Source organism: Carettochelys insculpta, chromosome 5 (assembly GCF_033958435.1).
Source record: "Carettochelys insculpta isolate YL-2023 chromosome 5, ASM3395843v1, whole genome shotgun sequence".
NCBI lineage: Eukaryota > Metazoa > Chordata > Testudines > Carettochelyidae > Carettochelys > Carettochelys insculpta.
The window spans coordinates 126327834-126353578 of NC_134141.1; the positions used below are offsets into that span (position 1 = coordinate 126327834).

At 49.6% G+C, this 25745-nt stretch overlaps 1 protein-coding gene across 5 annotated transcripts in view; it reads right to left on the reverse strand.

The window, feature by feature from the left end:
• Positions 1–25745, reverse strand: part of CNTFR (ciliary neurotrophic factor receptor) — a 450281-nt gene that overhangs the window by 261109 nt on the left and 163427 nt on the right. The gene's annotated exons all lie outside the window — the stretch shown is intronic.

Below are 25745 nucleotides of genomic sequence, written 5' to 3' on the forward strand. Positions count from 1 at the left end.
AAAGCTTGGGATTCCTCCGCCCCAGGTGCAGGACTCTGCACTTCTTGTTGAACGGCATCAGATTTCTTTTGGCCCAATTCTCCACTTTATCCAGGTCACTCTGGATCCTATCCTATTGCAATCAATGACCTTAACCTATTAGGAAGGATCAAGTGGCCCAAAGAGGTGGGGAAGCAACACACTGTCAAAAATCAGAGGGGTAGCCGTGTTAGTCTGGATCTGTAGCAGCAACGAAGGGTCCTGTGGCACCTTATAGACTAACAGAAAAGTTTAGAGCATGAGCTTTCGTGAGTTAACTCACTTCTTCAGATGCTGAAGAAGTGAGTTAACTCACGAAAGCTCATGCTCTAAACTTTTCTGTTAGTCTATAAGGTGCCACAGGACCCTTCGTTGCTGCTACTGTCAAAAATGGCATTTTCCATTTCCAAGTTAACTGATAACTCGGGAGAAAATGATCTCAAATGATTAGGGATCAGTGCCCTGACAGAGAAGACAGAAGGTGGGGTATTAGCGGGTATCTGCTCCAAACCACCGAATCACTTCAAGGAGCAGGATAGCTGGCTCCTTATTCAGTTATCAAGGAAAAAATACCTTGTCTGATCATGGGGGACTTCAGTTTGAGCAACAAGTGCCAGAGGTCTCATGTCACCAGTATGAAAACATTCTTGGAAGTTTTACATATAAGATGAGAATTTCCTGTCATAAAAAGGGCAGCATCTCTCACGGCTGAATTTTATATTAGATCTTTTCTGGACAAGTCAGAGGAACTCATCAAAGAACTGAAAATTAACAGTAGCTTCAGTATGAGTGATCATCACTCAATCAAATTTAAAATGTGCAAACAGAATAAAGCCCAGGCCAGTGATAGGTACACTTGGCACTTTAAAAGGCGCTATAGCACAAAGCTGAAAACAATTATGAGGCAAATCAGACGGTAGGAAGAATTTAATCAGAAAATGAATTATAACTGGGAATTTTTTAAGAACACCTTAGTAGTTGCCCCAATAAGCATAATAACATAGTCAAGAAAGAAGGCTGTATTGGCTGAAAACCCAATCTGCTTGAAAAGGGAAGTGAAGGAAATTATAAAAAATGGAATAACATATAATAAATGGCAGACCAGGGAAGTTGATAGTAATGAATATAAATCAAGGGCTAGGAATTGTAGAAAACTGGTAAGGGAAGAAAAGGGATATAAGGAGACCTCTATGCCCAACAGAGTTAAGGACAATAAGAAGGAGCTTATTAAGCCTATTGAGAACAAAAAATAAAAACAATGGAATTTGTCTGTTAGTAGATGAAAATAATAAAATTATCAACAATAATGCAAAATAGGCAGAAGTTGTCAATACATATTTCTGTTCTGCAACTGAGTAAAAAAGCAGATGATACAGTCATATCATATCAGTACACTCTTGTCATTGGATTAGCATTTTTGAAGGATGTTAAAGAGTAGCTGCTAAAGACAAAACATTTTTAAATCAGAAAGTCCAGACAACTTTCATTCAAGAGCTTTAAAAGAGCTGCCTGAGGAGCTCAGAGGACCAATATTGCTGATTTTTAATAAGTCTAGGAACACCGGAGAAGTGCCAGAAGCCTAGAAGAAAGCTAATGTACCAATATTTAACAGGAGTAAACAGGATGACCCATGTAATTAAAGACCTGTCAGTCTGACATCCATCCCAGACGACATAATGGAGAAGCTGATATGGGACTTGATTAATAAAGAATTAATGGAGTGTAATATAATTAATGCCAATCAACATGGGTTTATGGAAAATATGTTCTGTCAAATTAAGATGACAGAATCTTTTTAGATGAGATTACAAGTTTGGTTGATAAAGATAATAGTGTTGATGTAATACACTTAAGACTTCTGTGAAGCATTTGACTTGATACTGCAAGAAACGATGATTAAAAACTAGAAAGATACAAATTAACCTGGCATACATTTCACGGATAGGTCTCAAAATCTAATTGTGAATGGGGAATCATCACTGAAAGAGGGTATCTTTCCAGTGAGATCCTACAAGGATCTATTCTCTGACCTATGCAATTTAATATTTTTGTCAATGATTTGGAAGAAACCGAAAAATCATGACTGATAAAGTTTGCAAACGACAGAAAAACCACAGGTGCGGTAAATAAAGAAGAGGGCAGGTCACAGATACAGAGCAATCTTAGCACAAACACACAATACACATTTTCACACGGATAAATGTAAATGTAGAAATGTAAACCGAGAATGCAGGCTATATTTACTGGATGGGGAGCTCTATCCTGGCAAGAAGTAACTCTGAAAAAGATTAGGGGGCCATGGTGGTGGACAATCAGCTGAACATGAATTCCCACCTTGATCCTGTGACCAGAAGACCTAATGCAATCCTTGGATACATAAGCAATGAAAAGTAAGGAAGGAGCAGAGAGGTTATTTTAGCTGCAACTTCAGCTGGAATCCTATGCCCTGTTCTGGTGGGCATAACTCCAGAAGGATGATGATAAACTGGAGGAGATTCAGAGAAAAGCCACTAGCATGATAAAGGGACACAATTATCAGACACACAGACGAACATGGTTTGCTGGAGAAGCATCAGCACAGGTTTTGTAAAAGGAAATAATGCATAACCAATCTATTACAATTCTCTCAGCAAGTCAATAAATAGGTGGAGAAGGGGGATCCAGAAGATATATTGTACTTGACATTTCAGAAAGCCTTAAAGAAGCTCCTGCATCAAAGGCTCTTAAGCAAAGTAAACAGTCATGGAATAAGAGGAAAGGTCCTTTCATGGATCAGTAACTGGTTATAAGATAAGAAACAAAAAATTAGTTTTCACAGTGGAGAGGAGTAAATAGCATGGTTCCCCCAGCGGGTCTGTCCTGGGACCAATGCTGTTGAAAACACTTATAAATGACCTGGCAAAGGTGTAAACAGTGCGGGTGTGAAATCTGCAGACAATGTGAATTTACTCAAGCTAGTTAAGTCCAATACTGACTGTGAAAAGCCACAAAGAGGTCTCATGAAACTGCGTGACTGGGCAAGAAATGGCAGATGAAATTCAATGCTAAGAAGTGCCACGTAATGCATATTGGAAAACATAATCCCAAGTATACATACACAATGAGAGGGTCTAAATTAGCTGTTACCATTTAAGGAAAACCTCTTGGAGCCACTGTGGCTAGTTCTCCAAAAACATCAGCTCCATGTACAGCAAAAGTCAAAAAGAATTTTAGGAACATTAGGAAAAGGCAAGATCGTAAGACAGAAACTGTCACAGTACCACTACGTAAATCAATGGTACATCTACATCTTGAGTACCACATGCAGTTCTGGCTGTCCTGTTTCAGAGACGATAAGCTACAGTCAGAAAAAAGCACAGAGAAGAGAAACAAAAATCATTACAGGCATGGAACACGCTCCGTATGAGGAAAGATGGAAAAAAGACCGGGCTGTTCAGTTTTGAACAGAGATGGCTAAAGGATGATACGATAAATGTGCATAAAATCATGAATGGTGCAGCAAGAAGGTGCGTAATGAAGTCTTACTTACTCCTCCTCTTAATGGTCACTCAATGAAATTACTAAGTCACATGAATGAAAAAAGGAAGCACTCCACACAACACAGGCAATCTGTGGAACATGTTGCCAGGGGATGTTCTGAAGGCCATGAGTATAACTGGGTTCAAAAAAGAATTTGATAAATTCCTGGAGGGTAAGTTTATCAACAGCTATTAGCCAACATGTTCAGGGATGCAACCCCTTGCTCCGGGTGTCCCTAAGCCTCCGAATGCCAGAAGCTGGGATGGATCACTTCACAATTGCCCTGTTGTGTTCATCCCCTCGGAAGCACCTGGAACTGGCCACAGCCAGAAGGCAGAACATCAGGCTTGATGGTCCAGTATGGCCATTTTCATGTTCTTAAGGATTAGAAGAGATGCGTGATAGTGGGAGACTTAAGGATTTCAATCTATTTAACTAAACTAGGAGAGGGTTAAGGGGTGACTTGATCATCATTGGGAAGTCCCTAAATGGGGAACAGACATTGAGTAAGAGGCTGGTCAGTCTAGCAGAGAAAGGTGGGACACAATTGAGTGTCTGGAAGCTGATGCTAGACAAATTCACAGACAGGAAATGAATCACATGCATTAGACCAGGGGTCAGCAACCTTTCCAAGGCGACGTGCTGAAATTTGACCTGTTGACCTCTATGTACGGAATGAGTGACAGTGATACTTTTAAAGGTCATTAATAGTCCTACTTACAACAGCTTCGTTAATAAATAAATAAATAAAGATGCAGAGCTTTACCACTGAGGTGGTGGTTGGTAGCATTAGCTGGACTTTTGTTAACGCACAGGTGGTCTGGCTTTGAGCAAGCTCCCGACTGCACAGGGGAGGAATGGGAGGGGTTGAGCACCTGCCTCACATGCCGATGAAAATCAGCTGGTGCGCCATTCTTGGCACCATGCCAGAGGTTGCTGACCCCTCCATAAGACAGCGACACGATTAACCACTGGAACAACTTACCAAGGGCTGTGCTGGAGTCATTAAGAGTAGGTGTTTTGTTAAGTGCGCTGCTTTAGGGATTATGTATGGGCAGGTCTCTGACCTGTGCTGTCCAGAAGGACAGACTAGATGATCACAAGGGTCATTCTGGCCACGGAACCTGCAAATCTATGACACAGGATACCGTACCTTGAGCCTGCTCAAAATAGCCATGTGGACATTGCAGGGCTGGTCACAGCCCAGGCTAGCTTCCAAGTTCATGCCTGCCTGACTTCCTAGATACAAGCGGAGGCGGCCAGCCTGAGCCACCGCTAGTGCAGGAGTGTTCACACAGCTGCCTTTAGCGTGCTGGCTCAGCCAGTGCTATCTCCCATCTGTTGACCTGGACTGGGCCTCAAGCCTTGCAGCTGCAGTGTGCAGATGTGGCCACAGAGACTGAGTGTTTTGTCACATCCTGGCACCAAGGGTCCCAAGTTAATACCATGACCCATGGATAACTTTTCCTGCTTCCAACAGGGACTATTTCTTCCTGTCTGCCTACACGATCTCCAGCACAATGGGCACTCGTTTTGGTGCAGGCCTTGAGGCACAACCCTCATGGAACATGACAGAAGAATGACAGCCCAGGTATACCTGTGCATTGCGCGGCCCCAAGAGACGCCAACCTGACCCTGTCTGCTTTCGACACACAATGGGCCAGTGCTGGAACAAAGGCCCCGACCCAGAGTGGCTGTGGTCACAGGAGGTGGCAGGAACCTGGTGACGGCTGGTTCATTATTCTGGTGAAAGGAAGGTCTGCCCAGAGCGGCCCATCCGCGACACTGGTAAATTATTTACAGCTGAAAAGAGGCACGTGAGGACGCTAGCCATGTGCGCACACATGCTCATTTCAGCAGGTCCCAACAGGAGGGGAAGATGGGGGAAAGCTGGCTGACAGGCGGATGATTAATTGAAACGTAGGGAGAATGATTCTTTCTGCCGGAGAAGTTGCTTCAATTAAAGCCATCAAGCAGGCCAGGTATGAAAAGGAAACAACAAGCCGTCACCCCCAGGCCCGGCCCCACATGTGGTGCACCTAACACCCAGCTATAGGCATGGGTCTCCCCCCTGCCTTTATTACTGCAGGTGTGAGTGCACATTAGAGATCAACCGCGTGGGTGTTTTCCCAGCCCTCTCTTCGCCGCATGTGGAAACAGAAGCGCTGGGACATCTGACTCCCTGATGTGCAGCACACACCAGCAATTAAATGCTGAACTACCACCACAGAGCCCCTCTGGGCGATATTCATTCCCGAGGTGTGGGGCCAGCAGAGGGCTCTGAGCACCGTGTGCGCCATCAGCACGGCAGCAGATTGCAGGCAGTGAAACCAAGATGGAGTCACGGCGCATGCAAAAAAAGATCATAAAATAAATAAAAATACCGAGACTCCGCCTGACTCTAAAACTCAGCAATAGTGGGGATGTGGCCCAACACGGCTTGAGCTTGTCATCACAAGAGGAAGCACCCACACAACCAGAAAAATATTAGCACCGGATCCTCACCCATGGCTATGGCACCAGGGAGCTAGGGACACACAAATAAATAACAACACTCAGTTTGGCATCCAGCAGCCTCAGGACCAGCAACACAAAGCAGAGAAGGGGCAAAAAAGGAGTCAGTCATCGTCTAGAGCCATAAGGATGGAGAAGAGTTTTGAGCTTAAGGCTCCGATGCCTGAGTTTGAGTCCAGTCTGCTGCATATTCTGTCTGCAACCTGGTCCCCAGGGCCTGGGTTCCCACCTGTACCCTGAGGACAATGTGACTTTCTTTGTCTGTAGACTGGATTGTAAATGATTGGCAGACGGGACCGTCTTGCTATGTGTAGGCAAAGTCACTAATACAATAATGAATCGATGATCGTGGTAAGGGCTGCCAGGCACAAATGTAATACAGACATGGCTTCGGGACTTCAGTTCAGTACATTATTCATGGCTTTGCCACTCTAATCATGACGGGCGTTTTACCCAATCACATTTGAGGGCTCTGAGAAACAGTTGTACAATTGACATGGCTTAACAGGCTGCTGTTTATGAGACACAGCAGTATTTAAGAGACACATTTCTCTCAGAGCCACCTATAAAATGTGATAGTTAAATAGCTGTAAATGCTACTGAGGTCTGACAACTTGAAGAGGAATAGAAGGTCTGTCACGCAGGGTGTATCAGCCAATATGCTCTGCATCACAGAGCCAAGGAGACTTCCAGTCTCATAAACCCCTTTTTATATTGGAAGTGCGAATTTGTGCAGTGCGTGTGAACTCTTTTTTATTGGGCTGGTGTGACGCTGAGAAAATGCAGTTAAAGTTGTACAAGTCCTCCTTGGAGTGCGACTGGGGCACCTATGAGTTGAAAATGTTCCTCTGAAAAGAGTTTACTGAATAACGTAGCTTTAATGCAGCCTCGTTTCGGGGCAAGACAGAGAGCTTCCAGCGAGGGCAGCATGGAGAGGAAAGGCACGACACAGGTGTGTGACACACTTAAGAGCAGCCACAGGAAACAGTTGCTCACAACTAAGTGATTATTTCCTTTATGGCACTGCCCAATCCATATGGGAGCCCTGTCGCGTGAGGCACTTTACAGATACAGAAACAGACATGGCCGGAAAAGTATCTGCAGAGTAACGAACAGGATTATGCAGAACCAAATTCTTCTCTTGAGGAAGAGAGCCAACCTTGAACAAAGACGACAGAGTTTCAGCCATTTACACCAGCAAAGAATTCAGCCCACCCCAACCTTATTGGGACTATTGTGTCCACCTTTTTTGAGCAGGGGGAAGATTATTTTCCACAGCTTTCTTGCTAATGTTTTTTTGTCCAGTACAGGTTTTAGCCATTTCCTGTACAGGTGCTTTCCATCACTTCCATGGCAGAGAATTATAAAAGAGGTTCTCATGCTGAGGAAGATGATAAAAAGATAGCACCGAGAGCAAACTACAGGAACTACGGCAGGGCACTTCGTGCGGGAGTGGGGAACGGCTGGACAAAGCAAAAACCATTCAGGTTTCAGTTCTAGCCATAAAGGTCAGAAGTGCCGAACCGCACTCCCGTCCTGGCCTGCATAGGCAGTGACACCGATGGTAGTTGTAGTCTTTGGACTTCCAGTATAGGCAGAGTGTAAACACTTCAAGTTACAGAAAGTAACTTGACTCCTATCCTGGGGCCAGCCAAGCTGGCCTCGGCCACCTGCTGGAAATGGAGCACTTTGAAACCTTCCCAAGTGATTGGACTGGCGCGGGAGGTTTGGGCTCAGGTGATCCCAAATGACTCCCTCATTGTGACAGCCATGTTGTTTAGCTCATTGCTGCCTGGCTTCCCCGTTAACCAGCCCTGCCCTGGCCAAAGCTGGTTTGCGCAACGTGCTAGGAGAGATGCTGGCAGCTGTAGCATTGACATCAATTACTCGGACTAAGAGAGACTTTTGTGGGTACACGTTGCACATCTCTAGTGCGGCGCCCTCTCACCAGGCAACATCCACAACCTGGCATGATTTTAGTTAGCTGGACAACCACTTGTCATGGGTGTGGCCAAGTCTTCTGCAGTTCCATAAAATTTGTTTACAGACACCAGCTCTGGCTCTCCGTGCTGTCGTTTAGCTGTAATTCACCCTAAATGTCTTCCAAGAGCCCAGTAAGCAGAGGAAGCGTTGGTAATGCTGCTAGACAATATTGACCTCCTGAAACTCGGTCAATTCTCTCTTTCGGCACTGATCAGGTCCAAGAGGAGGCTGGACGTGAGGTACAGGTTCAACCTGTACCTCTACACAGCAAAACAGACAAACCAGACCAACTCTCCAAGCCCAGGCCAGCTGACAGAGATGCACTGCTGCATTTTTGTTTTGTCTGAGTAGACATCCCCTCAGAGGAGCCAGGACGCCAGAATATACCTATCACAGGGGTAGAGTCTAACGTTCTGACCTAGGAGAACAACCCCGAGAGCTAACACAACTTTTCCCAAAGCATGGCCTGATCAGGACTTTAGGGTTCTGCCCACAGAATGGCAGGTTCGGGTCCTGGCCCCTTTCAAGGTACTTCTTTGGTGCCCATCCCCAGAGCACCTCTTCTCCTCACAAATAGTAATGCGTTTATCCTCTCTGCATCCTTCCGATGCAGGGAAACATTACCCCCCATTTCACGGATGGCGAACGGACTCACGGTGAGGCTAATTGGCTTGCTCAAGCAGACAGGAGTTCTGTGGCAGAGCTGGGAAATGAAAGGCTCTCGTGTCCTGGGGTGATGCTGTTCACCGCATGGCCTCCCATTCCCTCCCACGTCCTCCTGAAAGGTGGAGTTAAATCAATCCAGGTGCAGGCCTGCCCAGGGCCGCACCAGGCTCATCCCCCATCCACTGTGAAAATGAAAATCTTTGGGTGCGTACAGCAATCCAGATGTCACTCAAGTGGCAGGAATCTAGTGAGTGCTGTTTCCTCTACAAGTACATGTTTGTGTGGAAACCACCTTTCCTCCCACTGGGAAACTCCCTGGAAAAGGCAAAGTGAGGAAGAAAAATGGCTTGTTTTCCACGAGCCCACAAACCCCCTTCTTTGTCACCTGGTTTTGCCAGCAGTCGGGGTCTTTTCCCACGATCCTAGGAATCAGCAGCTTTTCAACTCACTTCCACTGACGGTATTGAATATCAGTAAGTGACTGGCCTTCGCTCAGCAGCTGCACTGGGAAGCTAAGGGAGAGGGAGGCCGGGTTTGCTGAGTGCGGCTTGGAGAAGGAATCAACGTGTACAAGGGGAACATGGACAAGAAGAGGCAGAACAGGGAAGGCTGAAAACAAGAGCTTTGCAAGGGCTCTCAACCAGCCTGTTTTGGGGAAAAGCATTAACTATTTGGGTCCAGCAGGCGCTTTATTATTCCACAAGCCCCTGTTGTAGGGTTTATTGCACCTTGGCCTCAAGCAGCAAATGCTGCTTACTGCTGCGGCAGGACATGAGCTAACGGAAACACCAGTGTGGTCCAGTCAGCAATGCCTGGGCATAAACTTCAGATGGGGGAGATGGAAGATGGTAGCCAACACTTGTTGGAAGAGTAGAGAATGAGCCTGGGTAGCTGGTTACCATGGCTGATGAAGGTGTTGGCCTGGCTACCACGTTGATAAGAAGACAGACAGAATCGCCGCCCAAGGGGGTCAGGGCCAGACCCTGTCCCCTAGGAAAAGTGGGCAAGGTCAGTGGTGAAAGGGTCAAAGTTCTCACTCAGGTGTAGCGTATCACAGAACTCAGCTGAGCGCCTGGCAAAGGCAGTCACTGCTCAGCATAAACCTGGGCTGGAACAGAAGGACTCGGCTGGTGGGGGTGGGGGGTGCAGATTTAGGCTGAGGTGCAATGAGAAGAGCTTCTTGTAGGGTGCGAGGGAGGCCTTGGAGTGGGGCTGTGGGTCAGGAAGGACGGACGCCAGCTGAGTGGGGTGCAGGGAGCCCAGATTTAGAAGAGCAAAGTGGGTGGGGGCTGGGTGTCAGGGGCCCAGGGAGGAACGGCAGGAGGTGGGACTATGAGTCAGATCCATGGAGAAGCTGGGACGATTACGTGGCTCCTGAGGACGAGGGCTCTACCCCCACGGCTGTCCTGCCACTCGGTAAGCACTAGAAATCCCTTGTTCTGGAAGCGGTCCGACAGCGGCGATAGCGAGGAAGTGAGCTGGAGGGCAGGGAAAGGGAGGAGAGAGATGACCAACCCATGGGACAAATGAGTCTCTCTGGACAATTAGCCCCGTCACTTGGGTCTCAGCCATTCAGAAGTCACGTCCCACGCTGGCGGCTCCCTCTCCTCTGGCAGCCGAGACAAAGGTCTGGTCAGGCAGGTGGGGAGAGGAACGGAAGGGCACTTTTTCAGGCCCTGCCTGTGGAGTCACCTGCCCCTCCCTGTCCCGCTAAGAGATGCCCGTCTGATAAGAGTGCCAGCTGCCGTTTGTGGTACCCCTCCCATTTCACCTCACAATTCCTTGCTCCGCCCTGCTGCCCCGGCAGTGGCCGATCCCCTGCTACAGCAGACAGAGATGAATTGTGTCCCAGGGCCCCTCCTTAGGCCAAAAGAGCTGGCCCTGTTGGGAAGGACAAGTCAGAGGCAGCTGCCTCATGTCCCTTCCCCATCTCCACTGCAGCCCCACAAATGACTGACATGGGACAATGGGATGAGCCCTTGGGGGAGAGTCAAGCTCCTGCCCCAGCCTCCCTGGGGGGCTCACCCTTGTTAGCTGTGCTCTCGTGACTTGGGCCAGCTCCCCCAACTCTGCAAGGCATCTCGGAGCCTGTCCTCTCAGCACAGCCTGAGGCTCTGTCATGGCAGCAGAGGGAACCCCCCAGCTCCCGTGCACTCCTCGAGCCTGGCTCGGCAGCCCTGTGCAGGGATGTGTCACCTCGGAGAGGACGGGAAGGAGGTCAAGCAGACAGACCCAGCATCCCGCGCTGGAGCCCTTCATGCAGGCCTGCGGCGCACTGCGGCAGGGACCAGGGCAGCCAGGCAGAGAAGAGGTCACAAGTGTTCTGCAGCCCCCCACTGCCTTTCCCATCCAGGTCCTAGGTTCAGCCGGAGCCCAGCAATGTCAGGACCCACCAGCACTGCCACTCTGGATCCATCTGAAGCCCTTTCAGTGCCCACAACCAGGGCTTCTCAGCATGGCCGGGCAGAGCCGAGGACACATGGCCAAGGCACTGGAGCGAACAGCTCAGTGGAAATATTGCTGCTTTGTGGCTCGAGAAGGGGAACAAGACCCTGCCCCGTGGCCTTGATGCAGCCTAGGCCCAGTGCTAATAGCTACGACAGATCAGGAAAGGGATCTTGGAGTTATAGTGGCTAGTTCTCTGAAGACATCCACGCAGTGTGCAGCGGCAGTTAGTAAGGCAAATAGGATGTTAGGAATTATTAAAAAAGGGATCGATAATAAGACAAAAGATATCATACTTCCCCTATATAAAACTATGGTACGCCCACATCTCGAGTACTGCGTGCAGATGTGGTCTCCTCACCTCAAAAAAGATATATTGGCATTAGAAAAGGTTCAGAAAAGGGCGACTAAGATGATTAGGGTCTTGGAAAGGGTCCCATATGGGGAGAGGCTAGAGAGACTGGGACTTTTCAGTTTGGAAAAGAGGCGATTGAGGGGCGATATGATAGAGGTATATAAAATCATGAATGGTGTGGAGAAAGTGAATATAGAAAAATTATTTACCTTTTCCCATAATACAAGAACTAGGGGACACCAAATGAAATTGATGGGTAGTAGGTTCAAAACTAATAAAAGGAAATTTTTCTTCACACAGCGCACAGTCAACCCGTGGAACTCCTCGCCCGAGGAGGCTGTGAAGGCCAGGACTCTATTAGGGTTTAAAAAAGAGCTTGATAAATTTTTGCAGGTTAGGTCCATAAATGGCTATTAGCCAGGGATAAAGTATGGTGCCCCAGCCTTCAGAACAAGGGCAGGAGATGGATGGCAGGAGATAAATCACTTGTCTTCTGTTCTCCTTCTCTGGGGCACCTGGCATTGGCCACCGTCGGCAGATGGGATGCTGGGCTGGATGGACCTTTGGTCTGACCCAGTATGGCCATTCTTACGTTCTTATGTTCTTATGTTCTAATCACGTCATGCCATCGCGCACAGAGCTGCCTGCCATGCTGGGTCACTGTGCCACTTATCCAGCCCCCACTCCTGCTGCAGCCGTGCCCTTCCCACCATGGTCTGCCAAGTCCAGCTCGTACCCGGCCGGCTGAAGCCTCCTTCGGGTTACCCTGTCCCCAGCGGGTGCTGCAGAGGGGGAAAGGGTTCAGCACACAGCAGTGGTGGGACACAGAGAGACTCCCATGGGACGGGACAGTGAGGGGAGAGGAGGCTGGGTAGGAGAGTGGGAGGTGAATAAAGCTCTGGAATAAGGAACAGGACCTGGCTGACAAATCGGACATTCCCTCTCAGAAAACAAGAGGTTTGCCCAGTGTGGTTAAGAGATGTAAAATGAATAAAAGGTAATAACTCGTCTTTGTAGAGCCCAGTGCACAAGGCAGCCTGTGGATCTCTCTGCACGGGGACGCCAGTGAGGCTGAACACGAGACAGGCCATGGCCCTGCTGTGACACAGACAACCACAGCAATGTAAATCCGGGTACAGCATCAGTCAGGAAAACAAACCCTCCCTCGTCGGGGCACAAAGCCTGCACCAGCCCAGGGCAGTTTGCAAAATCTTCCCCACCGGGCAGGTCGTGCTCCAGCTGTCCCGTGGGGCGCACTCAGCACCTTCCTCTGGAGCAGCTGGTACTGATTAGCACTGTGCCTCCACAAAGCTACTTGAGGATCTGATTCCAGATTGGTTCAGTGCAGCAATAGACATCTCATTTAGGGATGTAAAAGCCCGTTCAGTTAGTTAAAGCGGGGGGAGGCCTCTTTGCTGCAGGCAGGGGCTGGTCTGGCTAGCTGGAGCGTCCCTGCTAGCGGCATGCCCAGGCTCCTCCAAACCATCTTCGGACAGCAGGCAAGAGGCTGCTCCCGCCCACTGGTTAACCGGTTACACGTTAAACATCCCTCATCTCTTTGTAAGCACTTATGCCAGTCCTTACCCCACAGGCCTGATCTACCAGAGGCTGTAAGCATCAGACAGACAGGGATGTGTCTGTCATTAGATTAGCTGGAGGCCTTTCACCCCCAAGCTGGCCAATATCTCCTATACTGTCAGCCTCTCCCAGGCTACACTCAGGCAGTCACAAGGACCAGGACCTAGCAGGCCAGCTTGTCCCTGGATGCAAATCAGTGCCAAGGGATATGTTTACACCACTTACACCAGTGCTGGAGCAAAGTTGCTCATTTGGAGCTGGAATGAGTCAGGGGGAAAATACTGCTGCAGAGCAGGAAATCTGTGTTCAGGAGAAAAAGGGCAACACGGTGGGCATTAGGCCAGGCCAAAGCCAGGGTTCAAATCCTGCCTTAGGTCCTGCGGGAAGAGTTTTGTTGGTTTCAACCTCATCTGTGTCATAAGATCACGGTGCACATTGGTAGCCTTAGCTGTTCCCATGGGAGAACCTGGTGCCTGCTCTCTGCTTTATCACGCAGGAGACACAAACGTGCTTCTCTCTTCTGTGGGGACCTGATTTTTGTTCCTTTTTGTTGCAACAACAGACTGAAATGTCAGGTTGTGGGGAAAAGAGCAGCATCTTAGGGTGGGGTTTTCAAATTGCCCAGAGCTGGCCTGACTACTCCTGCTGCCATCGGCCGTGAAGAGCAGGGCTCCCTCTAATTCTGTCAGTATGTGTGCGGAAAAAATTTCATGTGCACCAGGCATGCACAGATGGGCACCACCAATGGAACCCCAGGCTGCCGGCTGCGGGCGCTCGGCTAATCAGCTGGGCAGCATTTGGATCTCTCCCGGACGGCCGCCCAGGTGCTCAGCTTACAGGGAACGCTGGTGCAGAGATAGGCCAGACTGGGCCTTTAGAACATTCCATCTAGATGATTTCTTTGGTTCACACCTGAGCAGCGCCAAGCGGTGAGGGACCAGCAGGCCGCCAGGTAAGCAAAGAGTCATGATCAGTGGGTTTATAACAAAGACAAACGGCCTCTCCCCGATCTCCCAGATTGCAAGCAGATGTGTGTTTAAATTACCTGCTGCTCACTGCCACACGAAGCCAAGCGCCTTCAGCTGGGAATGAATTTAGGAGCAGCCCCAAGAAACGCGTGTTAAATGAACGCTGAGTGCATTAACAGGAATTCGGCAGGCCCTGGAAGGGGGAAGTGTCACCGGCGCAGAAACGGCAGGACACTTGTGTGGAGATTTTGGCTTTCCCCCCGGGGGATAGATCTCCAGTTTACACCCATTTCACAGAGAAATTCTGGGGCTGTGGGTGACTGAGCTGCTACTGGGGCTGCCAGGGTTCTCACACCTGAGCTGCTGCCCAATGCTAAATTCAGGCTACATTTTGTTTGTTTGATACGTGCACAGTTATGCTCTTCCTATTGGCCCTGGCTGGAGGGAGGTTTCTACTGAGCCATGGGAAGAGGTCAGCCAGTGAATGTAAAAAAAAGCCCAGTATCCAAAGGGCTCTTGCAAAGCATTTCCCATACAAAAATGTGGTTTCTCCTTCCGTTCCCGTCTGTGCATTGTCTCCTATGAGGAAGGGTCCAAAGGCAGGATGGCAGAAGCCCCCGGAATGTAGATAGTAAAAAAAAAAAATTATGGTAAATAATTTACCAGGACTTTATCCTGCCTCTCAGCTTCTCCCGATTTTGGAGAACTGCAAGGCCACCTTCTGCTTTCGGTTGACATCAGAGATGGTCTGATTAGAGTCTGGGGCCAGAGGTTCACCCTGCTTGACTGCAAAACCTGACTGGCACCTAAACAGCACAGAGGGAAGACAGCCTGGTGAACTGGGGGGGCAGGTGCTCTCTCAGGAAAAGAGCTGCTGGCGAATGCTGGGTTCTGGTCCCGCAGCTGCCCCTGTTTACTGCCATACCTTGGATGAGTCAGTTCCTCCTCCTCCCTGGTTCACGCAGCTCATAAGCTGTTCAGAGCAGGGGCTGTCTCTGACGAGGTGTGCAAACAGAACCTCTGACAATGCAGCCCTGACTTCTGTTTGAGATGCCACTGCCGGCAAGACAGGAAGGAACAAAGACTACATGGGAGCCAAGGCTGCTGCTGGGAGCAGGGTCCACCCTGGCATCGGAAGGCCACAGAACACTGCATTTATTTGTGTCTCTGCTTCCCGCTTCTTAAACCCTCCTCCCCCTGCTGAAGAGAGACCTCAGGTCCTACCCACACTGGCCTTCCAGCTGCAAGGGGCTGAGCTGACAGCCACAGCGCACAGGGAACTGAAGCCTGACAAAGCCTCACTCCAAACCCCCAGCCAACCTGTGACAGACATCAAAGGGAAGGGACAGGACAGTAACTTGTATAAAGGGCTGCCCTGGGGTAAGTCAGAGCACCCTGCAGGCTGCTCTAACCTATGGCCACCTGTACACAGCTGCGTAGCTGCACATAACCTCCACAAGGCTGAGAAATATGGGCTTACCATCTCCTGCTCCCTCCACTGGTGCTTATACTTAGAGCAATGTCGTGCCACTTACATGGTCCTATGCTGCCCCGGCCTTGGAAGAGTGCTCACCAGGCCCTGGCAGGTCACGTACAGCCCCAGAAAGCACCGGAGCTGCAGGCTAGTGTTGGAGAAAGTGCCAGAGAGAATGAAATGAAATTAAATGAAATTCCAGGCCATACTTTGGAAAGATCGCCTGTAATTTAAATGTCTTCCAAACATGACACTGTCTGGGCTGGAGATGTGCCAGAACTAAAGCCTCTCAAGCTGACCAAGATCATCTCTTGGTTTCATCTGTCTGTAGCTATGTGCTGTCCCTTGTCTGACTTTTATACCAGCTTCTCGAGTTAGCAGCTGTCATTTTCTGTGTTTGTCTTGGGCCATGACTAGTGTTCTTAGGTGCCGCAGTAATAAAGATAATACATGGAAAAGGTAATTGATGAATTTTCTAAAGCATCTGGTACTAAAATGATGGATTCAGTCCAGAGGGGCTAATAGAACTAGGCTGATATTATTCCTAGAACCAAGGTCAAAACAACGGATCGTGTGGTGTGCGAGTTGCAGTTCAGATTTTCCCCTCTCCAAGGGCAGTGAGTCACAAGCCCGCTGAGTGCACTTGCTTTACTGGAAGAAGGATGGACTGGTGCGGAAGTCAGAGGCACATCTAGGTTTGATTCCTGCCTCTGGTACTGACTTCCTGAGCAAGTCACTAGGGGTATGTTTCCACTACCAGGAAGATCAACCCAGTCAGGGTCGATCTTACAGAGTTTGATTTCACACACCTCGATATCTCAAGCGCAAGAGGTCAATGAGGGAGTTTCTCCAGCTCTTTCCTAAACTGCACAGTTGTTATGAGATTCATTTCCCGAAGACAGGGAGACACAGATGTTACAGCAACGGGAGCCACACAAGGACCTTGAGACTTTTAAAAGTACCCCCCACTCCGCCCCAAGCAGTGACCCAAGCATGCATAACTTTCAACTACATGCAGTGTCTCACAGTTGCTGCAGTCCAATGCCGACCCTCATCGCAGTCTTAAACAGCATATCTGTTGCCTCCAGCCCCTTTCCCGCACTGCTTCCGGTGCACAGATCACTCTCCACCACCTTGACTTACCCATTTCTTCTCACAGATCCACAACAAAAGGGCTTATTAGAAACCAGCATAGGCCAGCATCTATCCCTCACATTTCCTCGTTCAGCTCAACTGCTAACTATTGGGTAGAGCTGATCAAAAATGTATGACTGAAAAATTTCCTGTTGGAAAATGTGGTTTTGTAAAAATTGAAGTTTCCTCTCAGGAAAACGGCAATTCCCCCCACCCACCTCACAGTTTTTGATTGGAAAAATCAACATGAAAATGTTCATTTCAGAATGATATTTCAAAAGGAAAGGGACCTTTTCAAAATGTCACTTTGAAACAAAACCATTTCTCTTTCAGCCTCGGGACAGAACTTTTTGTTTAGGTTGAAAAACACTGACATTTCTCACTGGGTGGTTTCCCACTGAAAACTTCACCGAACGTTTTTGTTTCATACAAGCAGAGGTGGAAATGGTAGCCCAAAAGTTACTTGAGTAAAGGTGGGAATGTACTTAAATATAAGTCACCAGTACCCCGCTGGAAAACTACTTGAGTAGAAGTACACGTATGCACGCACACGTCACATCTTGATTGTACTCAAGTATTTGGACGTGAAAGCAGCTGCACTTTTACTCAAGTGACTTTTGGGGTATATTTTCCACCTCTGCATGCAAGTTTGCAATCGCACAACTTCATATTTCAGTGTGGACTGGGATTTCAAAACAGCAAAACTTCCCGCAAAAGGGGAGTCTGCTTCTTGAGAGCTGCTCTAACACATCTTTTAGAGCACAGTGCTTGGGAGCCAGGACTTCCTTTGCACTCTGCTGAGCACATGGCTGGCACGAATCAAATCATTCACGAGCCTTCAATGGCAAAACGCCAGTGTTCTTCCATGCTGTGCTCATATGGACACACTGCACAGTGTCTTCTGGAAACACTTCTCCTCCTCTAGACATTTGGTAAAGTGCTTTTCCAGGGCATATCCAGAGTGAGGTACTGTCATATTGCCTTTGCTATGACACATGCTGGCACATGGAAAGCCAAGTAAACTCATCTCCCACTACAACGGTAAAACATGGGGAAAGGAATCCGGCCAAGCAAACCCACAATCCCCCTCCAGAAAGCAAACTCCCTACCAGGAGAGAGAGCGATTTACCATCCTGAACGAATGGAAGGAGGTTAATGACCGGAAAAAGGACATGCATCATTGAATGAAGGCGTCTGCTTTTCCAGCATGGATGTGGAGCCATTCTCACCTGAAATTAGTTTTTGGACAACTACAATGCACACGCCATTCCAGCCCACATGGGCTCAGGTTCCTCTCTCCTGGATGTGGAGTTATCTCTGAGTGTAATTATGGGAAACCAGTTACGTCATGAACACCCACCCGGAGACACGCTCAGACAGCTGGACGGCGGCGTCTCGCAGAAAGCAGATGGGAAAACAGCCACATTAAGCTGGCAGCTCTATATGAAATGACCTGCAGTAAGCACACCCATGGAGCACGCGCATTCCCAGCCAGATCTCAAACCCCCTCCGCCTGGCTGTCGTCACCAACCAGAAGTCAGCACGGGTCACTGCAGTTGTGGTAGCACAGGGCTGGCAGTAAGGACTCCAGGGCGCTGTACCCAGTTTTCAAGGAAAGAATCATGCTGACTTTTAGTGGTAACCACCCCTCGGGTGTAGCAACGCTGTTTCTGAGTGATACTCCATTATCCACCAGGGGTTTAGGCTGGTACACTGCTTTCAAGTAGGAGAGGGCGTGCATGTCGCTCATTATAGTCTCTAAGATCTTGGCCAAACCAGCCTTCCAGACCCAATAATGTATCTGCCACCACCCAAGGATTTGAAAGCCTTTCACAAGCGCTAATGAACGAGCAGAGCCTTCCCCCTGCTACGAGTGAGGGTAGCAGAAGGGAAACAAAGGCACAGAACAGTGAGCGACTGACTTGCCACAGGTCACAAAGGAAGGCTTTGACAGAGCCGAAGAGAGAACCTGGCTACCACCTTCCCTCTCCCGTAAAGCTGGGCAATCGGTAGATGCTTCCACTGATGGAGCGTCCCTCCATTTCCCTTGGGAGACCATTCCACAGTCTACAGACCGGCAACCTTACAGCCAGTCTAAATTTTCAGTTTAGTAGCGGAAAGGTGGGAGGTTTAATGAGACAAACCTGGCTGCTTAGACGAAGTTTGATTTGAGTGAGACCATGAGCAGAGCTGTGGTTAGGATGGAGGGGATATTTCATAGCATCATAGAATCCTAGAATTCAGGATGGAAAAATTCTATTAACTCTCTCCAGGCGCTAATGAAGCACCATTCCCCATGTCCTGGTGTCTTGCCCAGGCCAGCTATTGGATTGCCACCAGAGCTCAGCCAAGATATGAAGTTTCCCTTTGTGAGCTGCTGTGAGACAAATAAAACGCTGGGGGTTTCCGCATGTTTTCTGCAAGAACTCGCAATTTCGCTCCAGGACAAAATTGTAGCTGTTTCACCTGCTGAGCACAAGTCTTGGAGCAAAGAACTGCAGGATTCACAGCGCAGCAGGCCGATGGGCACTGGCAAGATGTCTGCAGCGGCAGAGTGATGGTGCAAATTAAACGCTTTTGTGGTGTGTCCCCTGGCTAAATATTCGAGATTAAACTGCACCATCTTCTGCTGCTGAGCCTGTACGTCCTTTAATTGTACAAACCAACCCCGCCTCGTCTTGGCCCTTCCCCAAAGCTCCACCCACTCCTTTTTGGAGGCCCCACCCCTCACTTGCTCCATTTCCCCCTCCCTCCATCGCTCACCCCCCCGCCACACACACTCGTTTTCACCAGGCTGAGGCACAGGGTTGGCATGTTTGAGGCGCAAGGGCTCTGCAGTGGAGCCGGGAATGAGGGGCTTGGCATGCAGGACGGGGTGCAGGCTCTGGAGGCAGGGGTTTGGGGCACAGAGGGGTGCGGGCTCTGGGGTGGGTACAGGGATGAGACGTTTGACATGCAGGGCCTGCAGCAGTGTGTGCAGCCCTGGTGGCATGTATTGTGGCTCCCAGGTCTCTGAGGCTCCTAGGCAGATTAGTGACCAAGCAGGCTCTGTGCACTGCCCTCGTGCCTGCATGTGCCGCCCCCACTGCCTCCAGTACTTGCAGTTCTTGGCCAACGGGAGCTGTGGAGCTGGCAGAAGAACGGCCACACTGGGTCAGACCAAAGGTCCATCCAGCCCAGCGTCCTGTCTTCTGACAGTGGCCAGTGCCAGGTGCCCCAGAGGGAGTGAACCGAAAAGGTGATCATTGAGTGATCCCTCCCGGCCACCGACTCCCAGCTTCTGACAAATGGGCTAGGACACCATCCCTGCCCCGCCTAGTAACAGCCATTGATGGACCTGTCCTCCGTGAATTTATCTAGCTCTTTTCTGAGCCCTGTTAAAGTCTTGGTCTGCACAACACCCTCTGGCAGGGAGTTCCATGTGCTGACCGTGTGCTGCATGAACAAAAACTTCCCTTCTGTTGGCTTTAAACCTGCCACCCATTAATTTCATTAACGTCCCGTGTTATGGGAACAAGTGAATAACTTTTCCTTATTCGCTTTTTCAGCACTGATGATTTTATAGACCTCTGTCATATATTCCTCCCCTCCCCGCCCTTAGACTCCTCTTTACTACGATGAACAGTCCCAGCATTTGGGGCAGAGGCAGCAGGTAGAACCTCCCTGTTCACAGAGGCCACTGGGACCTGGCAGCTGCTTCAGGGAGCTGCACAGAGCCAATGCAGGTAGGAAGCCTGTCTTATCTGGGAACCTCGCTGAGCCACCAACTGGCCTCTTAACAGCCTGGCTGGTGGTGCTGAGCACAGCCACCAGGGTCCCTTTTCCACTAGGCATTCTGGTTGAAAAGAGCATAATTGGCAACCCCATCTGTTGAGTGCGGTACCATCTTTTTGTGCCATGTCTGTACAGCACCTAGAAAGCAGGGCCTGGTTCCTGAGTGAAGCGTGAAAGTGCTGCTAGAATGAAAAACAAACAAGAATGCTAACGTGGCTGGCAAACTCTGTCCTGCCAGGAGTGCAGAGGATTGGACAAGATGATCTCTCAAGGTCCCTTCCAGATCCACAATTTGACTGACAGTGTGAACACTATTCAAATCATTTGCTGAACACTACGGTGCTTGAGATCACGCTTTGGGTCTGCTTTCGTACAGGCTGTGCATGTTGGAATGGCTCACAGAGAGAACACAGTATTCTCTAGATGGCAAAGCACTTGACTGGGCACTGAGAAAGTTTATTTGTAGCCTTGCTACTGAACTGCTGGGTGACCTTGGGCAAGTCACTTTAGTTGTGCCACGGTTTCCCCATCTGTAAAATGGGGATAACCCTATAACTCTCCCTGCATGAAGCACTTTGAGATCTGCTGAGGAAAAGCTAAGAGCTATGCTTTATTCCTAGCAGCTGAGACAGCAATCATTTAGCCCAGACATTGATGCGTTTTCTGAAGAATGCATGTTTGGTCCTGGATGCTGAAAAGAGTCACTTAGGTGAGGGTGGTGTTTGGATGAACAGATCTGCAGAATGGCAGACGTTCTGCAGAGGACACAGCCATGCACAATTTTGTTAAGCGTCCGACAGTTACAAGGCACTGCTGTTACATAGTCTCCGGCACCCCGCAAAGGCAAATTGCTCTGGGCTCTGTGTTGCTGCTTATCTTCTCACTGATTTCACTGTACCCCGCAGGGAGAGGTGGCTTTACTCAAAGCTGATAAGCTAGGGAGAGTTAGTAGGAAGCAGAAGGCTGGATTCTGGAGAAGAGGCACGGCTACGGACTGTGCAGTGCATTTCTAGCTGTGTTGGTCCCACTGGTGTGTACTCTCACTCCCATTGTGCCCAGGCAGAGTTGCTCACGAATAACAGGTAGTCAGCAGCCTACATTTTCCAAAGAAAAGGAGCATCCAAGTTGCACATGCAACAATGGCCAGCTGGCAGCACAACAACCTGCAGTGTGCACCTGTGTGCGTACCACTCCCGCATCACCCAAGCTGCCCTGCTTTGGAAATGTAGCACTGGGGGTGGGGAACAGTTGCAACAAGTCGAATAAAGAGCCCTGAAATTAACGCCAGCAGTCCTGGGATGCCTCATCCTTAAGCCACAGCATCATGGTGTGATGTGATCTTGCCACGTTGCCAGGCACAGATACAAGGCTACCCACGATGGGGTGGGAGGACGCAAAAAGGGCCAGTGTCAAAAGGCGAGAGACCTGAAATCTTTGCACTCTCTTGAGACAAGCTGGGCGGCACTGGTGTGCTAAGCAGAGAGAATGCGAACTTCCAGCACCGAGGTCTAGATTCCTACTGAATCTGTGGCCCTGCTAGCCAGACTCCATTCTGACACCTTGCTGGAATGTTTCCTGGTTCCTGAGAAGAAGAATAACTCTGCTGTGCTGGCACATGGGCTGCACCTGTGAAGCCTGAGCCAGCAAGCCTGAGAGAGGCCGGGCGTAGGCTCCTTCTGCTCTGACAGCAGAGATTTCCTTTCAGGCCTGGATTTCCTTTCCCGGACAAGCCGTCCTTGTTGGTGAGGCCAGGCCTGAGCCAAAGGCAACACAACGCCAGCGTTTGCCAAGGAACGTGCTAAACCACCTCTTTTTCAGGCTTGGGGAGGACACGCCAGTCTCCCTGTAAGGCCCATAAGTACCCCACCAGCGTGTTCCACCGGAGAGGGCCCTGGCAGTAGCATTGACATTGTCTAACTGTGTGACCCCCAGAAAGCCAACAGCTCAGTGCCACAGTCTCCCCCCATACCCTTGCTGTAAAATGGAGATGCAGACGGTCGCCGGTTCTTGTAAGGCACTTTGAGACCTTCAGAAAGAGAGAGAAAGGGGCTGGTTTTGGTGCAGTCGGTCACAGGGATCTACCTGTTTAGGGGGAGATGAGTGAAAGCCAATAGAGGGACCCGTATTTCCCAGACATGGGAATTTCCCCCTGCTATTACAATGCAGCCACCTCTGGGAAAGAACACAGCAGCTGTTTACCAGTGCACTGTAACACTCTGCAGCCCAACAGCAGTTCTGTGGAGAGCCACACTGACGCAGGCAGGCTGACTCTAATGGCCTGGATCTGCATCTTACCGGGACCACTGGCGTTAAGGACCATGGGGACTTTCATTGTCACAGCTGGTCAGGCCTGGGCTCTTTGAAAGAGGACACTGACCAAAGTAGATCCCCTAGCCAGAGTCCCCAGCTGTGACCTGAAAGCAAGGGATGAGCACCCAGCACTTGAAGGGGGTTAGTGACTGATTTTGAAGCCTATAAAAAGAAGTGATTTCTCCGCAGAACCCAGGCTGGGGGAGGAATAAACTAGAAACCAGTCTCCCAGGCAGAGAAGGGAACAGCCTGCACGGTACGGAGGAAACTTGCGGTGTAGCAGGCTATCAAGTACATTTCATATGCTTCAAACCCAGCTCCCCTACTGCAGCTTTGATTTCAAATACAGGCTTTGACCTTAGTAACACATTTTACCCAGTAAGTCACCTGCACTCGGAAATAGCAGGGAAAAAAGGGCTGACTGATGCTTTTAAGATTTCACAGAGGGTCGAAGCCTCTGAAATCTGGGGTAGCCCCAGTGGATGGCCCATCTCCCTAATTACGCACCAGGCCCGGTTAGGAGAAAAGACGTGTCTGAAGAGATCTAATGCAAGGGGAAGCACCAGCCCAGATGAGAGAGGGGGTGAAAATATCACTTGTTTCATTTCATCTGCAGTTGATCTCGATTTCTTCCTTTGGGGCCAAAACCTCAGGTCGCTTTGTCTGTGAGCAGGAAGGGATGGGGTAGGAACGTGAGCGTGGGCAGTTCTTACCAGTGGTTCATTCGCGCAGACTCCCCAAGGTGGCTCAAACCTTCCTATCCCCCAAAGGGGGTCCCTGGGACTGGTGGCACAGGCAGAAACCATGCTGCACCTTCAGACATGCAATGCCCACTCTCAGGCCCACCTCTCCCACACGTGGCAGCCGATTCCTTTCCCATCCACCTCCACAGGACACCCCCGGCAGGACTGTGGCTTCACAAGAGTTTGTGCCACGTCCCGAAAGAGCCCCTCTCTTCCCTGAGACGTCAGACTGCCCATGGAGCACAGCCCAGGCCAGAGAAACGAATGACTGTGAAGGAACAGGGACAGAGGCTCCCTTCAGAGATGGCTCGTTACCGAGCTGTGCTCTCAGCCTAGACGCCCACTCTAAGGGGGCTGACAGCACTGACCTTCAACCTACATGTTTACACTGGGCCACCTTAACCAATGAATAATTCAATTCCCGACTCCCTCTCCCATCCCCCCTAGGGGAACAGCTGCCTCTGATAGCCTTGATGTGCTAAATAAAACACTCCTTGAAGGCTCCCTGTAATAACATTTGCACGGAAAATTGACATTCTTCCTCCTTCCCATCAGCCCCGGTGCTTTCGTTTGGGAGTTAATAACACTGACGCTTGGCTGGGCTATTGATCTCTCCGGGCACAATTGGGTTTTGGTCCAAAATACACAAATAAATTAACGAGCAGGTGATGGCGCAACGCTAATGAACTTGAGCGGGCGACTGTGGCTGGGACGTAGCACAGGAGCTGGGCTCCATTCATCATCCGAGAAGCCCCATGGAGTTCACAAAAAATATCTGCAAAGACGAAACTGGACTTTCGACACAAATGTGAAGTGTGCTCTTGTAGGCATGTGAGACCTGGCGTGCTAAAAAGGCTTCTCAGAGCTGAAGAAGTGGGTCTGCCCCACAAGAGCTCATCACCTAATACTGTTAGTCTTTGAGGACTACAGGGCTGCTCTTTTTGTTTTGTGACGATACAGACTAACACAGCGACCGCTCTGAGACCGCTCTTTGTGCTGAAAGGGATCTAACATGGCTACCCACCTGAGATCCATCCTTACAGACTTTTAAGGCAAAGTTTAGTTGTGTTTGTCCTGCACTGAGCAGGGGGTTGGACTAGGTGACCTCCGGAGGTCTCTTCCAACCCTAATCTTATGGGATTCTATAATAATCTAAGAAGTTTTGAGAAAATTAAATGCAATGTTTCAGAACATTTCCTCTCATATATATGTCTGAGATTTCACCTTTTTGCCCTAATTCCGAACGAAATTTCAAAATCTGGGTATTTCCCATGGGGTAGAAACCCTGTTCTCACTCCCCCAGCTCTACCTCTGGGCAGCACAGAAGCTTGAAAGAAGTGCCCGTCCCTCCAGGTGGAGCCACCGAGAGTGCTGGTGGAGGAGAGAAAAGCCCTGCACGAGGAGTGCTCGGGCAAGCGGGGGAGGAAAGCCCTTCCTCTCCCATGTCAGACTTGGGGCCCCTGAGCACCAGCGGTTCCTACCTGCCTCTCAGCCCTTTTCCCCCACTGCTGCCTCCCCTCTCCCAAGAGGGCTCAGAGACTGCTGTGCTCCTGAGTGGCCCTCCACACCCCCAGAACCCCTCACCCATCTAGCTGGCAGATGCTGGCGGAAAGAGCCAAGGATGTGATAATCACAGTGTTCGTGTTGCATTCCCCATCAGTACCTGGCTGGGGCCGGGGAAGCTAATGAGCCAACCAGCAGACCTCATTTGGTGACGAACCCTGCGGACGTGTACCGAAGGCGAGTTGCCATATGCTAACACAACCCAGTCCCTTCCATCTGCTCTTTTACTGACTTGATCACAGAATTTTACTATATTAGTTAGGCACCAGTTTCCTCTGCCGCGGCCATGGCGGTTTCTCTCTGCCCAGGCTCACTCAGAGTGCAGCATTATGCCAAGCATGCTGGTCCCCAGATATTAGTGGGGTAAGGCAGGTGAGTAACGTCTTATTGGAAATATTTCTCTCACCAACAGAAGTTTGGCTCAGTAAAAGGCATTAACTCCCCATCCTTGCCTCTGTAGAAGCATTTATGCCAGCATTCCCCAAACCCAAAAAAGGAGACCCTCCCTGAAACCTGTTGTCCTATCCCCTCTCAAACTGGAATCCCACTGGACACGGATAAGTATATGCAAATCTTTGCATCCTCTGTAGTTCTGCATGGTCCTTCCGCGCCTCTCTCTCTAGTTTAAACAACGAGAAGTCCTATGGCACCTTACAGACTAACAGATATTTTGGAGCATAAGCTTTCATGGGCAAAGACCT